Source organism: Zootoca vivipara, chromosome 3 (assembly GCF_965207765.1).
Source record: "Zootoca vivipara chromosome 3, rZooViv2.hap1.1, whole genome shotgun sequence".
Classification (NCBI taxonomy): Eukaryota; Metazoa; Chordata; class Lepidosauria; order Squamata; family Lacertidae; genus Zootoca; species Zootoca vivipara.
The window spans coordinates 74,051,587-74,065,859 of NC_142586.1; the positions used below are offsets into that span (position 1 = coordinate 74,051,587).

The 14,273-nt window shown below is 42.6% G+C and overlaps 1 long non-coding RNA gene across 4 annotated transcripts in view; it reads right to left on the bottom strand.

Annotated features, from left to right (window-relative positions):
* The window catches only part of LOC148686306 (uncharacterized), a 59,829-nt gene that overhangs the window by 1,420 nt on the left and 44,136 nt on the right, over positions 1-14,273 (bottom strand). The window contains exon 1 of one of the 4 annotated variants that reach the window (XR_015949075.1): positions 4,799-13,286. The exons of 2 other annotated variants lie outside the window; for them this stretch is intronic. This is a non-coding gene — a long non-coding RNA (uncharacterized LOC148686306). Of the gene's footprint in view, positions 1-3,585; positions 4,777-4,798; positions 13,287-14,273 lie in introns of those variants that run through there. One more of the 4 variants, XR_015949076.1, reaches the window with a different exon arrangement.

The window sequence follows — 14,273 nt, forward strand, 5'->3', positions numbered from 1 at the left end:
GTGTTTGAGAATCTTAAGATAGCATCAATATAAATTCCAATTAAAAACAAAAGTAAAATTGAGGGAAGAGAAAACAGAAATTGAAAAGAGACTCAGCAGCACTTCTAACAACACTTTACAATAGTGTTTGATTTTTACCAGCAGTTTTCTCACTTGCTTCTCAGATTGGCCAAGCTCAAGCATAACTGTACTGCAGTGAAACAAAACCTCAAGCACAACCTTGTTTTCTAAATCCAGTTTCTGGAAATTTTGTTCAGTGTACATTGAATGTACAAAGATAAATGATGTGATTTACTTATTTTGTTTTCTCTTGTAAGATGCAGGAAAATAATGAGTAAGGGTTTTCTGGAAGGATGTTTGCATGGGACACACTAATCCTACAATATTCAAGTTTTGCACAGTGTCCAACATGGTTGGCGTCAAAATACAAGCACATATGCCTCACCACTACCATCATTTCTGAAGGGAATCGAGCAGTTTAAAAAATAAATCTGTTTCCAACCACCCATTTGTGAGATCTGAATGACCTGCAGTATTAAGCACACATCCAGAAGTATCCTAAAATAAATTGGGGAAAATCTTTTTTTAGTATCGTGCATTTTTGCATCATTGTGCACCTTTTAAAAAATGCCAGTGTTAGTCATTAAAAGGAACACTTGGGCTCATTTGCAAACTACATGTGGGATGAACACCTGTTTAAAGTATATTCTGAAAAATTAAATTTCAGTAAGTTAAACTTTAAAGCACGTGGACAGGTTGTGCATGGCCAAAGCATCTGTATGCAAACGTGTTTTGTACATATTGCTACGTCTGCTCCATTTCTCCAAGCAATGAGAAGCCCAGGGAATTTCCTGGGTTTCACTTCCTTAGCATGAGGTCTGCGGGGTTGTCCTGGGGGGAGGGGCACATTGAATGCTCACTGCTTGGAATATGCTCAATGTGAACCCAATTGAAGATAATACAGGCAAAATGGCAACTCCAGATTTATTGAGTTTTGGCCCTTAGTACAGACTAAGCAGTTCAAAAGCACGTCAAGTGCAAGTAGATAAATAGGTATCACTCCGGCGGAAAGGTAAACAGCATTTCCATGTATTGCTCTGGTTCGCCAGAAGCAGCTTAGTCATGCTAGCCACATGACCTGGAAGCTGTCTGCGGACAAACACAGGCTCCCTCGGCCTATAGAGCGAGATGAGCGCCGCAACCCCAGAGTTGTCCGCGACTGGACCTCATGGTCAGGGATACCTTTACCTTACAGACTCAGGATTTGTTTCCCCAGTCAGTACAGTCCCAAATACCCACAAGCTATTAGAGCAGTAACAGCTCCTTCTCAGTGAATTATACCTCACCTTTCTATGTGCCTAGGTCCTCTCAGTTAACCTTAGTGTAGACACCAGGAGTTCAGTCCAGTCCTGGTAATCTTGCTTAGTTTGTGATAGGGTCTCCCAACTAGTGAAGCCTGAGGCACCCCAATGGCCCCTTTCCCAGAGCCATGAGACTTGGAGAGTGATAGGTCCAGGGGTTCTGTTGGTGGCCCCTTCCTAGCATATCCTGTGGCCACACCCAGTTACCAGGTCCCCCAATTTGTTCTAACAAGAGAGTTAAGGTATTCAGGAAGTCCCCCTTTCCGCTGATTGGCGAAGTGCCAACAAGAGATGGCAGTCTTTCAGTCCTGTGCTCTTAGAGATGGGAAGGAAATTCACACTTTTCAGCCAACTTACCTAATTCACACTTTCCAAAATAAAACAGGCACCCACCCACCCCACTTATGCAGGGCTTACATACTTGGCCCCCACATGAATAAGTGACATTGTGTAAAGTGGGGAGCACCCCAATTTAACAGGGAGGGTGCATGGGGTGGGGGGAAGAGAGAGAGAGACTCATTTGCACTGCTGGGGTGTGTGCCTGGAAGTCACTTAGGGCCACTGCCGGGCCTGTCCCAAGTCTTCCCTCGCTCACGCCACTGCCTGGAAAACACTGGAAAACCCTCACTGGGGAATGGCCCAGTGTGCCTTCCCTCACTCACCCAAGTGAGGGAAGGCCAATAAATTTATTTCCCAGCAACCAGTGTAAATGTCGTTGCACATGAGTGGAATGCATGTAAGTAGGGGAGTGAACTGTATGTGAACTGAAACCCATACATACTTCGAAATTTGCACTTCCCCGAATTATGCAGTTATTCAGTGGTCTAGACCTCTTGGGCTTGCTGATTGGAAGGTTGGCTGTTCGAATCTGCACAACAGGGTGAGCTCCCATTGCTCTGTTCCAGCTTCTGCCAACCTAGCAGTTTGGAAGCATGACAGTGCAAGTAGATAAATAGGTTCCGCTGCGGCGGGAAGGTAAACGGCATTTCCATGCACTCTGGCTTCTGTCACAGTGTTCTGTTGTACCAGAAGCGGTTTAGTCATGCTGGCTCATGACCCAGAAAGCTGTCTGTGGACAAATGCCAACTCCCTCGGCCTGAAGCGAGATGAGCGGACACGGAGCAATGGATTCAAACTACAAGAAAGAAGATTCCACCTAAACATTAGGAAGAACTTCCTGACAGTAAGAGCTGTTTGGCAGTGGGATTTGCTACCAAGGAGTGTGGTGGAGTCTCCTTCTTTGGAGGTCTTTAAGCAGAGGCTTGTCAGGCATATGTCAAGAATGCTTTGATGGTGTTTCCTGCTTGGCAGGGGGTTGGACTGGATGGCCCTTGTGGTCTCTTCCAACTCTATGATTCTATGAGCACCGCAACCCCAGAATCACCTTTGACTGGACTTAACCATCCAGGGGTCCTTTACCTTTTACCTTTACATTACAAACTTGCACTTACCAGGGTAAGATAGACATATAAATGAACATACTAGTGAAAATAAAATGTAATCATTCGTTATATCAGGGGGGAATCTCTAGCTTAGGGGAAATTGCATACAAAAATGTGTATCTTGCATACAAAAATTGGACAGGGGTCAAAGAGGGCCAGATTTGATGAAGTGAACATGTGTGAGGGCTGACCAAAAGGCCGACCAAAGTTGACCCTTTTTTAAGATTGAAGTTATTGAGCTTTTTTAAATGATTTTACCCCAGGAAATAAACTGGCACAGGCCACAGGGGCTGGATTAAACTGACCGGCAGGCCAGCTTAGGCCCCTGAAATGGACTTTGGATATTCCTGATCTAGGATGAATTTCACGCAAAAATGCTGATGGATTTTCATGAGGATTTTGCAGGGGGTAATCACTAACTGATTTGTAGATGTGAAGAGCTCAGCTTAAAATTTGAAAAAATGAGGAACTGAAATGGTCAGATTCACCTATCCCCATCTGCCCCTCTCTTTCCATTTTGGCAAAATAAGGTCATGATCTCCAAGAGTCATGGTGGTTCACATGCCCTTCTTCTGCCTGGGGCAGCTAAGTTCCAGCAGCCTGTAACCCAGTAGGGGTGGATGCGGGGCCTCCTTAAAGAGACAGTTCCAGTAGAAACCATTCTGCCTGGGGCAAACCCCTACAAATCTTCACAAAGCCACTGGAAGCTTCAAACCAAACTGAGGAAAAGAACAAGAATTTGTACACAGCCTGAAACTCAATTGCAGCAGTGATATACATACATTCTAATTCTGCTCCAAATCATGCACCGAGGGAGACAATGTTTCCACTTCTTCTCTGATTCATAGACAGATTCATCCAGCAGGCAAGTTTTTATTTTTCCTTTTCCTTTTGTTTTGGAGGGCTTTTTGTTTGTTTGAGGTATTTTCTTTGACTGGGGATAGGGTTTTGGCTGGCTTTAGATGGACCTAGCCTGGTGTTCATTTTCTGTGTCACAATACTTTCCAGTCCTTAGTTCTTATTTCATCATTTCCTCCCCAAACCTCTGCAGTTAATGAGAACTATAAACAGCTTGATTTTGTTGTTGCTATTGTAAAGGATTACATGTGACTCTTTACCACTCCAAGTTCGTGGAACTTTTAATTGTTTTTTTTCTTTTTGTGGGAAACATGACTTTCCCTCCACTACTTTGCATCTCAAAGAAGCTTTAACTGTCTAGGGAGAACTCCAAGGAACATATGACATCCTTAGTGCTGGAGCATGTTCATCAAATGTCCTCCAACGAATTTACCGGAAGATTCTAGGAAGATGACAAGATACAGTCCAACATACTAAAGAGGGGGTGGAAACAAGGCATTTTAACATTGGGCCTACAGGCCCACAAAATGTAGGGCTGCCACCTGGAGTGAACTTTTGTACTTCAAGGACAGTGTAACAGTGAACACAATTGGCTTCGTACATCAAAATGTATGACTATGTAACCCACCCACTTAACTAGTGACAAATTTGCAATTCACAAAGCAAACAAAAGATATGCATGTGGAATAGCCTTCATTAAAATGTTCCCGTGTAAAAAAAGTTCATGGCTGGAGATTACCAGTTTCTCAAGTGGTTTTTTTTGGGGGGGGGGACCCCGAAGAAAAGACTGTTCAAACAACATCTCCAGCCCATATTCAGCTCAACGTTGTCTGAGTTGTAAAACCCATGCCTTCATATGTTTTAACCTGTTGAGAGCACAAATTATTACACCTAGAAGTTCCATATAAACTTTCCAGCCAAGCAGTAAGCATATATCAAGGCAATGTTGACTTGCTATGCGATGCCTCAGTGTCAGTGAACACTTCGCAGCATACACACCATACCTTTAAAGGACATGGTTTCACCCAAAGAATCCTGGGAACGGTAGTTTGTTACAGGTGCTGGGAATGGTAGCTCTGTGGAGGGCAAGCTACAGTTCCTGGGATTCTTTGGGGGAGCAGGTGAAACTCTGTTTACCCAGACGGCAGAACCATCTACTGCCAGTATCTCTGTCGTGTCTCGATTGAGTTTCAGTTTACTGGCCCTTGTTCAGTCCATTACCACAGCCAGATATCCCACCACACCTGAAAAGGAGAAAGAGAGTTGTATGTCATCAGCATAGTGTACTCTAGATGACATCACACACCAGTTTCATGTAGATGTTAAACAGCATGAAAGATAACATCAGGCCCTAGGGCTTGCAAGGAGCCAGACAATACTTTCCCAGCACCACCTTCCGGATTCGGTCAAACAAGTAGAAAGGGCACTGCTGCAAAACATTACCACCCAGCCAAACTCAGGCAACCACTCTAGATCAAAACCAGCCCAAAGCCTTGACTGAAACGGATCCAGAAAATTAAGGACTTCATTGCATACTTTCCTATCTTGCATACATTATTCAAAGATTATATGTTTGCACAAGCTGGTTGCCACGTTTAGCCTGCAATCCAATATTATGTGGAAATAATCACACTGAATTTATAGACAGTGCTTTTTCGGGGGGGGACGCAGGGGTACACATACCCCTAAACATTTTGTGAATCTAAGTTTGGCATCATTGAGGGGCAGTATTTCAATATGCTTAGGAAAATGAGAGTATCCCCTAAAAAAAATTTTAGGAAAAAAAGCACTGCTTATAGACATGCATAGAATTGCACCTTTAAGGTTTTTTAGTGCAGCATTCCAGGTTCTCAAAGGTAAAAGAAAAACTGTGCAGATCCCCATTAAGCAGTATTTACCCCCTTGGCCACTGTGGCCATCTGCGTTGCACATCCTGCACTGAGTGGGGACAGGACTGCATGACCTCCAAGGTCTCTTCCAACTACATGATTCAAAGCTTGGGAGAAGAAGCAGAGTGCAATGCCATGACAGATGGCTTTGGATGGAATAACAGCAGGAATGTAGTATCATTGCTAAGAGGATGCATCTTTTGTCCATCGCTGAGCTGCCAGCCTTGTGACACTTCCATCATAGCATGGCCAATTTTCCTATTAGAAGGATGACTAACAGACACAGAAGGACCATCTGAAAGCCATGAATAATCCAGCTATACTCTACGCCACGTAAAGCTGCTCACTTTGGAAAGGAGAACACAGAACTGATTTACGCAAAAGAGCCAATAGCTTTCCAACAATCTGAAAAACAGGTTTTTTTCCAGGCTTTCCCAACAAATGGATACAAACTTGGAAGGAAAACAAAATACTATAACTGTCTCTTAATGTCATGTGGGATGCTGATGAAAGAATTTTGGAACAGCCACAAGACATTTGGATGTTTAAGCCTTGAATGACTCATGACCTCATCTGGGCTCTTCTGAAGAACCCTTTAGAAGACAAAGTAACTGGCTCATAACAATGTGATGCAAACTTTATTTTTAATTTCTGGAAATGACTGCTCAGTTTTCTAAAATACTTTCCATTCTATTATGATGTGTCTATATATTAACTTGGACACAGGTAATATTAAGTAGTGTTTAAACACTCTGCACACTTGGTAATATTATTTGTACATGTAGGTGTTACAACTAATTCCAGTAATCAGTCATTTACCAGCAGAAGCATAGCAGCCAAGAATATAATAGACAGTAAACTCTGTAGACCTGCCTGGAACACACTCAGAGTTCTACTTCTTCAAAATGGTCCTGAATTATAAGCATTCTGGGATTTAGTACTAGACAACAAAGGTCAAATTAAAGCAGATGTATCCAAATATTCACTCTTGGGTGAAATAAGTTCAGTATATGACTGCTTCGTGTAGTCCACACTGAGTTTGCACTACTGTTTTTCATGGTGGTCAAGATTGAAGTGTCAAACGTCTGGAAACAGCCAAACCTACCTTTGAAATACCATTGGCTTGTGTTTATCATTACCTTTTAACCTAGTAAATTTTGAACAGTCTAATTATTCGCTATATCAGTGGAGCAAAATGATGCAGGAATTCAAGAGACTTATTGCCACCCAGTATAATCTTTAGCTAAAACTGTGCACTCTGCTTCGTACACATGAAAGGTCATAGTGTAGTACTGTGCCCAAACTACAATATTGCAATAACTTAAGGACACCATTTCAGGAGGTAGGTAGATAGATAGGTAGGTATGTAAGAAGTCCATTTTCAGCAAGGTTCAAATGTCTACTTTTCCAAGACTAGGAGCTTATTCACACTTAGCTTATTTACACTTACCTTTCCTCCACTCTTTCCAGGCATTGTCTATTATTTAAAGCTCATGTGTCCAAGTGTACTTTTTTTGCTCTGAAGCTTTCCCTGTGAAAACCCACTCTTTAAAGCTCAACTGGAGCAAACATCAATCTGGGGAAAACCCACACTGACATTTGCTCCGGTCGAATGCTAAAGAGTGGGTTTTCGTGGGGAAAGCTCCGGGACAAAAAAATTACAGAATATCTGATGAGCAGATTCTTTAATAGGCCAGCAAATGGCCATCTTTGTGTACATGGCTCAAGCCATATCAAAGGCACTAGCAGCAAGAATGAGCTACAGAGTGGCCACTTTTCTGACCCAAAACAGTGTTGAATACCAATACAACAACAACAACAACAACAACAACAACAACAACAACAACTTGTTGAGATTTACAATCTTAAGTTTCAACAACATGCATTTTCCAAAAAAGTATACCTTTAACTTACTTTTGGGTTTTTTACTTTGCTTTTCTAAATTATGTGGTAACAGCCATTGGCTACAAACAATAAAAATCTGACTGACTGTAAGTCAAAGTGTAGAACCAGTAAGATGGACAGGGATATAGGTGCTTCTGAGGATTAATTGTGTGTGGCATGTTTTGCTCTATTACATGGAGATTCTCACTGCTCTGAATGGCACCCTGCATAAACTTCTGATCCTCTTTAATAATGACTTGTCATCTTGATTGCCAACTGAAGGATGAAAATAACAGCAATGAAGATGGGAACTAATTTTGGATATGATCTAAGACACCCATTTTATCCTTTATACTACTCTCCAATTGTTTAGGACACAACAGAACAGGTTGCCTGAAAGATTCTGCAGTCACTATTCTTTGGACAAAGTTTTTTTTAAAAAAACCCAACTGAGCTTGTTGGAAGCATGGCAACAGTCATTTGTGCAGTGATTCTCTTCACACAATCTGCTTTCAATGGATTTCAATCATGCAATGATTGCAGAAGTCATCGTATCATGGGAAAATATGGGGTTCTTTGAAATCTAAACTGTACAAACAGAAGAGAGGAGCCCGGCTAGCTGCTCTCCTTTCCCCCACCCCCCACCCCACCCCTGGAGTGCAATAAGACTCACACCAGCAGCTGGACCATCTGGGGAGCTGAGTCAGCAGACCCACCATCATTGCCCTCCCCAGCACTTCCCTTTTCCTGGTGTCAACTTCCCCTAAAGCTGTGGTGAGGAGGCGGCTATGAACCTCCTAGCCTGATAAGAATACTCCCCACCCTTGAACTGTGTTGACTCAGTACTGTTGGGTATAAGCAACCTGTCCCCAGTCAGCAGAGGGCAGCGTTGAGACTAATGGGTAGTCAGGGAAAATACATTTGGTGGTCATAGCTGCCAAGTTATCCCTTATTTTAAGGGATTTTCCCTAATGCTGAATAGGCTTCCTCGTGAGAAAAGGGAAAACTTGGCAGCTATGTTGGTGGTGTCCCACTAAATATCTAAGTTCTGCCCCTTCCTCCTGCTCATTCTCTTTCTTCCCTCTCCTCCTGCATGAGGCATCTATGAAATCTCATGAATCTATGAATTCAAAGCTGCCTTTGTGAATATTAAGTAACTGTAAGTAAAGAACCCCCTTTCCCCTTTACCAATGGGTCTCCTGATGTTTTTGCTTGCTTGCTTGCTTGTTTTTACCCTTTTTTATTAATGCTAGTGACAGGTCAAGCAGACAGTGGGCGATGGGAACAGCTCTAGGGTAGCTTTATCTTCCAAGCTATTTTTACTCTGCTAAATAAACATATGAACCATAAGCCAATCAATTTTATTTAAAAAAAAATATCTCAAGTACTTTCACCAATCTCAAAGGTGATATGCCTCTGAACATCAGTTGCTGGTGAGCAGAAGTGGAGAGGGCGTTACTGTGCTCATGGACCTTCCCGTAGACATCTGGTTGGCCACTGGGATTAACACCATGACGACATAGGCCATAGGTTCTTACATTTGATCTTGCTCTTTACTTTAGATTATGTCTTTGTAATATTGAATTTATCCTGTTTGTTGAATTGATTTTGTCTTAATTTGTTTTACAGTGGTACCTCGGGTTACAAACGCTTCAGGTTACAAACTCTGCTAACCCAGAAATAGTACCTCAGGTTAAGAACTTTGCTTCAGGATGAGAACAGAAATCGTGCTCTGGCGGCACGGCGGCAGCAGGAGGCCCCATTAGCTAAAGTGGTGCTTCAGGTTAAGAACAGTTTCAGGTTAAGAACGGACCTCTGGAACGAATTAAGTTCTTAACCAGAGGTACCACTGTATTGATATGTTTTGTATTTTCCAATTGTTTGCATTATTGCTATGGGAAAGTGGCATATAAATAAACTAAACTAAAGCTTTAAGCAGGGAAATAATATCTGTCAGTGGTGGCAATGAACCTTGAGTGAAGGAGAAGATTTTCAAGTGATGATCTAAGCAAGTATTATTTTAATCAAATATCTTGTGTGCATTAATTCTTTAAAAAACACTCCATTTCAGGAAGGTCTCCCACCAGCCTGATAATTTGTTTAATCTCAAATGTTGTATGTCAATCATAGTAGAGAAGGACATTCTTTTTAAGAATAATTTTAAAAATCCAGACCGGCAGTGGGGAAGAAGAATAAGGATTAATTAGTTCTTTCTTAAAGATGCCCCATTTCTCAACACCTTCAGCGACCAACTTGAAGTTCTAATCTTTAGGCTCCTTTACTTTACAAAAGAACAAGCAAAAAAGACAATAGACATTGGAGATTCTTGGAAAACTTGGGCAAAAATTTGTAAAAAGTTTCCTTTTTAATGACAGTTTCCAAGAACTTCTGCATTAATCCATTTAAACCACGATAACAAAAGAGTTGAAGGGCGGAGGGAATTCAAAGGGAAACTTTTGATTTCTCATCTCTTCCGAAAGTTCCATGGCCTGTTTCAGAACTTTGTCATTGTAAGTAACTGTTGGGGTTTGTGGTTAGCAACACTGCTGTCCCATGATGCTTTGCACCACCTAAATCATTATGCTAGTAAGAAAGTAGAATCAAGTAACCACAAAGGCAGTTTCTTTTTTCCTTTTTTTTTCAAGCTCTTAGTGTTGCCTCAGAAGCTGATTTTTCTTCTTAAAACAAGGCTCTTTCCTGTTTTTGAAACCCACGCACCTGCATGGCTGGCAGGTCACTCAAATAACCTTATCACTTAAAATAACACGGGCATGAATTTCAAAACTGATTTACACCAGTTGCCCCCTCCCCTTTCCACGCAGATATCTGTTTACTCACAGGGATCCGTATTTACAGTACCCCCTTGCCAACTGCCGACACAGAAGAAAGACAAAACCCGGTTACACATTAAGCTTTATTGTGCCAGGTACTGTCTAAACAGAGTTTTCTGTCTGACCTTAAACCAAGGTAAACCCGAGAAGGACACCATTTCCAAAGGCAATCTAAAACTATTATTTCTGATTGCTTGTTCAAAAACGCCCCTCATCTCTCGTTAGCTAAACAGAGGCAGTCAAGTCCTTCGCAGGGATGGGGAGTTTCATTTTTAGAAAGTGAAATAACATGCAAGCAGTTCCTTCTAAGGTCACCAGGGAAGGGCTGAGTGGGGTGGGGTGGGGTGGGGGGGTGGAGAGCAGAAGCTGTCTCTAGTAAACATCCAAAGAAGCCATGAAACTGTCCACTGTATGAATCTTGACCACACACACAAACACACACACACACACTGCAAGTCAGGACATGTTTTTCCATTTCAGAAGGGAAGGAGGAGGGGGGGGAATCCCAAGGATAAAAGTATGCGTCTCTAGTAAATCCAGAAATTAGCTTCAATATGTCTGTTTTGCACAGCAGCTTTGAGAAAAGCTGCCAGATATAACAGCTTTGTTTGATAGTCATCTCCTGGCTTAACTCCTGAGCTGGCCAGTAGCCATTTGACATTGCACAATAAATGCCTGCAAAATTAATCATAAGCTCTCTGCTTGGAACTCAGAGTGCTGATTTCCTGGAGTGTACCTCAGTCGAGCCAGGAGTCCTGCCAGCAGTTTTTCAGATGCTGTTTTCTTTAATGACCCTGTCTGTGAGGGCAAAACAGAACCAACTGGATGAACTTTATTCTTGCTCTTCTGCTTTGCATTTTAGAAAAAGGGAAAGGAAAGAGAAATTTTTGAGGGGCAAACACTCCCCAGAATTACACATGGCAAGAGTTAAGGCAGCAGATAGCGAAATTTCACACTTCCACATTCTTTTTTGGCAGAATTAACACTTAGCTCAGGAAGGAAAGAACATGTGTTCTTTAAAAAGAATTGTTGTTAAAAGTGTTTCGTTCTTTGCCTACCAGACAATCTTATTACCGACGGCGCATCTTAAAGCTGCCAGTGCTTCTTGTGCTTTGAATGTATTTTTATGACACGCTGGAAACGCTGACTGAAATTGGACTGTTTTATAAATAAGTATGTGGATTCCAAAGGAAAAGGGCCTATTTCCTTTCAAGCAGATATGTTTAAATTGAGGTGTAAGGATTTTTTTAACATTCGCAGATGTAAATCCTGAGGGAAAAACGTGAATTATTCGGAACACATAAGCAGTCACTCACTTGCACTTGCACTGTTGCTCTGTGTCCTGTGCAAAGCTGCCTTGACTGGTTGTGGGCAAATCACTCTTGGTCAAACCTTCCTGAAACATTTGCTAACCAACCAGGGAACTGGGACCAGCGGGTAGCCTCACTGGGTTTGGGAGGGGGGTCTGTTTTGCTTGGCTTGGCTTCAGGATCATTTATCAAAAAAGCATGAAACATGGCCACGTTGTTCCCTCAGTGTTTTATCCTTATAGCTCTAGCCCTTCCAGGTTTGTTTTTTCAGGAGTTGCTCCCTAGAAGGGCCTGATAGCAAGGAAGAGATATATATCCCACACATTAAAAACATTCTTATACCCCTTAAACAATCACCAATCCTTCCTCACACAAAAAAAAAAAACAATCCTGGGAACTGTAGTTGGTTTGGAGTGCTGAGAATTGATTGGCAGCCCCAAAGTTACAATTCCCGGTACAAACTGGAGTTTCCAGGATTCTATATGATATGACCAAAGAAGTCATAAGTTGCATGAAAGACTATGTGGGAAAGGGGGGGGGCAGCCTGTTGTCTCTAAGCTTTGCCTCCAGAACCAACCTTGCAAGGAATGGAGCAAAAATCAACCAGTTTGAATAAATAAACAAATCTCTTTTGGACATTCACTAAAAATCTGTTAGATCCTGTTCCTGGCTCCACCCACAGATTTTCCTCTGGGCTCTACCCCAGCAGATGCCACCCAAATACAGTACTAGATTATTATTATTATTTATTCCAAAAATCCACATCCCTACTTTCTGACAAGGGTGTTGGGAATTTAAATGAGACAGAAAGCAAACCAATTTTGTTAGATAAAATAATTGTGTTATTACTGATGCAGTAGACTATGGCCGATGGCACAAGCCATGGTGGTCAGATTACTGGGGAAAGGCTCTAAATCAGGCATCCCCAAACTGCAGCCCTCCAGATGTTTTGGCCTACAACTCCCATGATCCCTAGCTAACAGGACCAGTGGTCAGGGATGTTGGGAATTGTAGTCCAAAACATCTGGAGGGCCGAAGTTTGGGGATGCCTGCTCTAAATCCTCAAAATGACAGATAACTCTATAATATATTTGAACAAATTCACATTATTTGCATAAAATAAAAAGAAATTCCAGATATAAAATAAACATGAGTAAAGTAAATTTGACTGGAGCTAGGAGAATATAACTCATTAAACCGTTTGTTGCTAGATTACTACTTTTGACCCCCATTTTAACTGAAATCACAATAAGTTGCGCACATTCAGTCAGGAAGTAGCTGGAACTTTGAACTCTGCCATCTGGAGAGAAGAATCTGTGTTTTCATAGCCTCAAGTTACAGGTTAACCTTGCCAAATTGGGTTATTTGCGTAGATAGCTGGGCGCTCTCAGCGATTTTTGTAGACTTTGTCACTGGGAGGATTTCTGTGGAGTAGTAAAGCCAGGATGTTTGGGGAGGGGACTGGAGGCAAGGAAGGGGAAGGGAAATGTCAAGGCAGTTTCAGCTCATCTAAAATTATCCATTTTACTTCACGAGAAGAGGTTGCAACATCGGCTGGAAATTTTGCTTCACACTGCAAGTCAGCACTGACAGGGAAGCAAAAAAAAACCACCACCCTCCAAGCTTAACGGTGAAGATCAAGCCAGAGCATGCTCAGCAGACCAGGCTGAGCACGTGATGACAACACAATCCTGTTCCATCTGTTGATGTATTCCTGGGGGCCCCTGGGCACTTTTCCATCCAGCCTTGCAAGCAGCTGGATCAATTTACCATTGCCTACAGTGCACTGCACAGGCACGGCCTGAATAATTACTCATGGAAATCCCCCTTCTGTTTCAGACCTTTGAAGAAGGAATCAAGTAGCTTTCAAGCTCCTGGCAATTAATCGGCTCTTTGGTTGAAGGGAGAGCAGCACAAACATGAAATTTCAAGCACCTCACATGGAATTTTAGCATACTAGGGGAGGCCAAGACACAGAGTAATATGAATGCAGCACAGCGTGGGCTTCATTGACGTCAATAGGCCACCCTTCCTCTTGTCTCTCCCGTCAACCAGAGGCTCTGAGAGCATGGTTTAGTCAGTGACAGGCTATGCCTCAGACACTTAAGAGGGCCTCCACTTCTCCAATAACACAGCTACTGTTTACTTTGCCATAATGTGAGTTAGACACACACACACACACACACACACACACACACACACACACACACACCAAAAAAAAATGAGAGTCATTTTGAATGGGAGAGGGTAAAAATCATCTGGAAACAGGACCTTTGGAACCAACTGAACACATTTCTCCCAACTGGTATGATTAACTGCTGTGACTAAGGAAACCATTTCCCTGTGGTTAAGAACACATCCGCATTCTCAGATTTAGCTAGAAACAGTTGGCTTGCAAGTGACGCCTCCCTCACTATTTCTACTCTGGCATAAGGATGAGGTTCTCTTAGCCTGCTAGAGAGATCATTGGTTTCCTTTGGTGACAGCAACCTTGTATAGAAGCTTAGGCTGCCATTTTAAACCCCAAACCAGGGCTTCTAGAGGCCAGGATTGGGTGGAGGGGGCCAACCAGAGACGTCATTCCCTTTGGGGTTACTGGTGCATTGCGCCAGGGCGCCTGGCCTCTCAGGGGCACCCCAGCAAGTCCCGCCAGCTCCCTGCAAAGTGGCTCCCCTACCCCCTCCCTCCCCGGCTGACT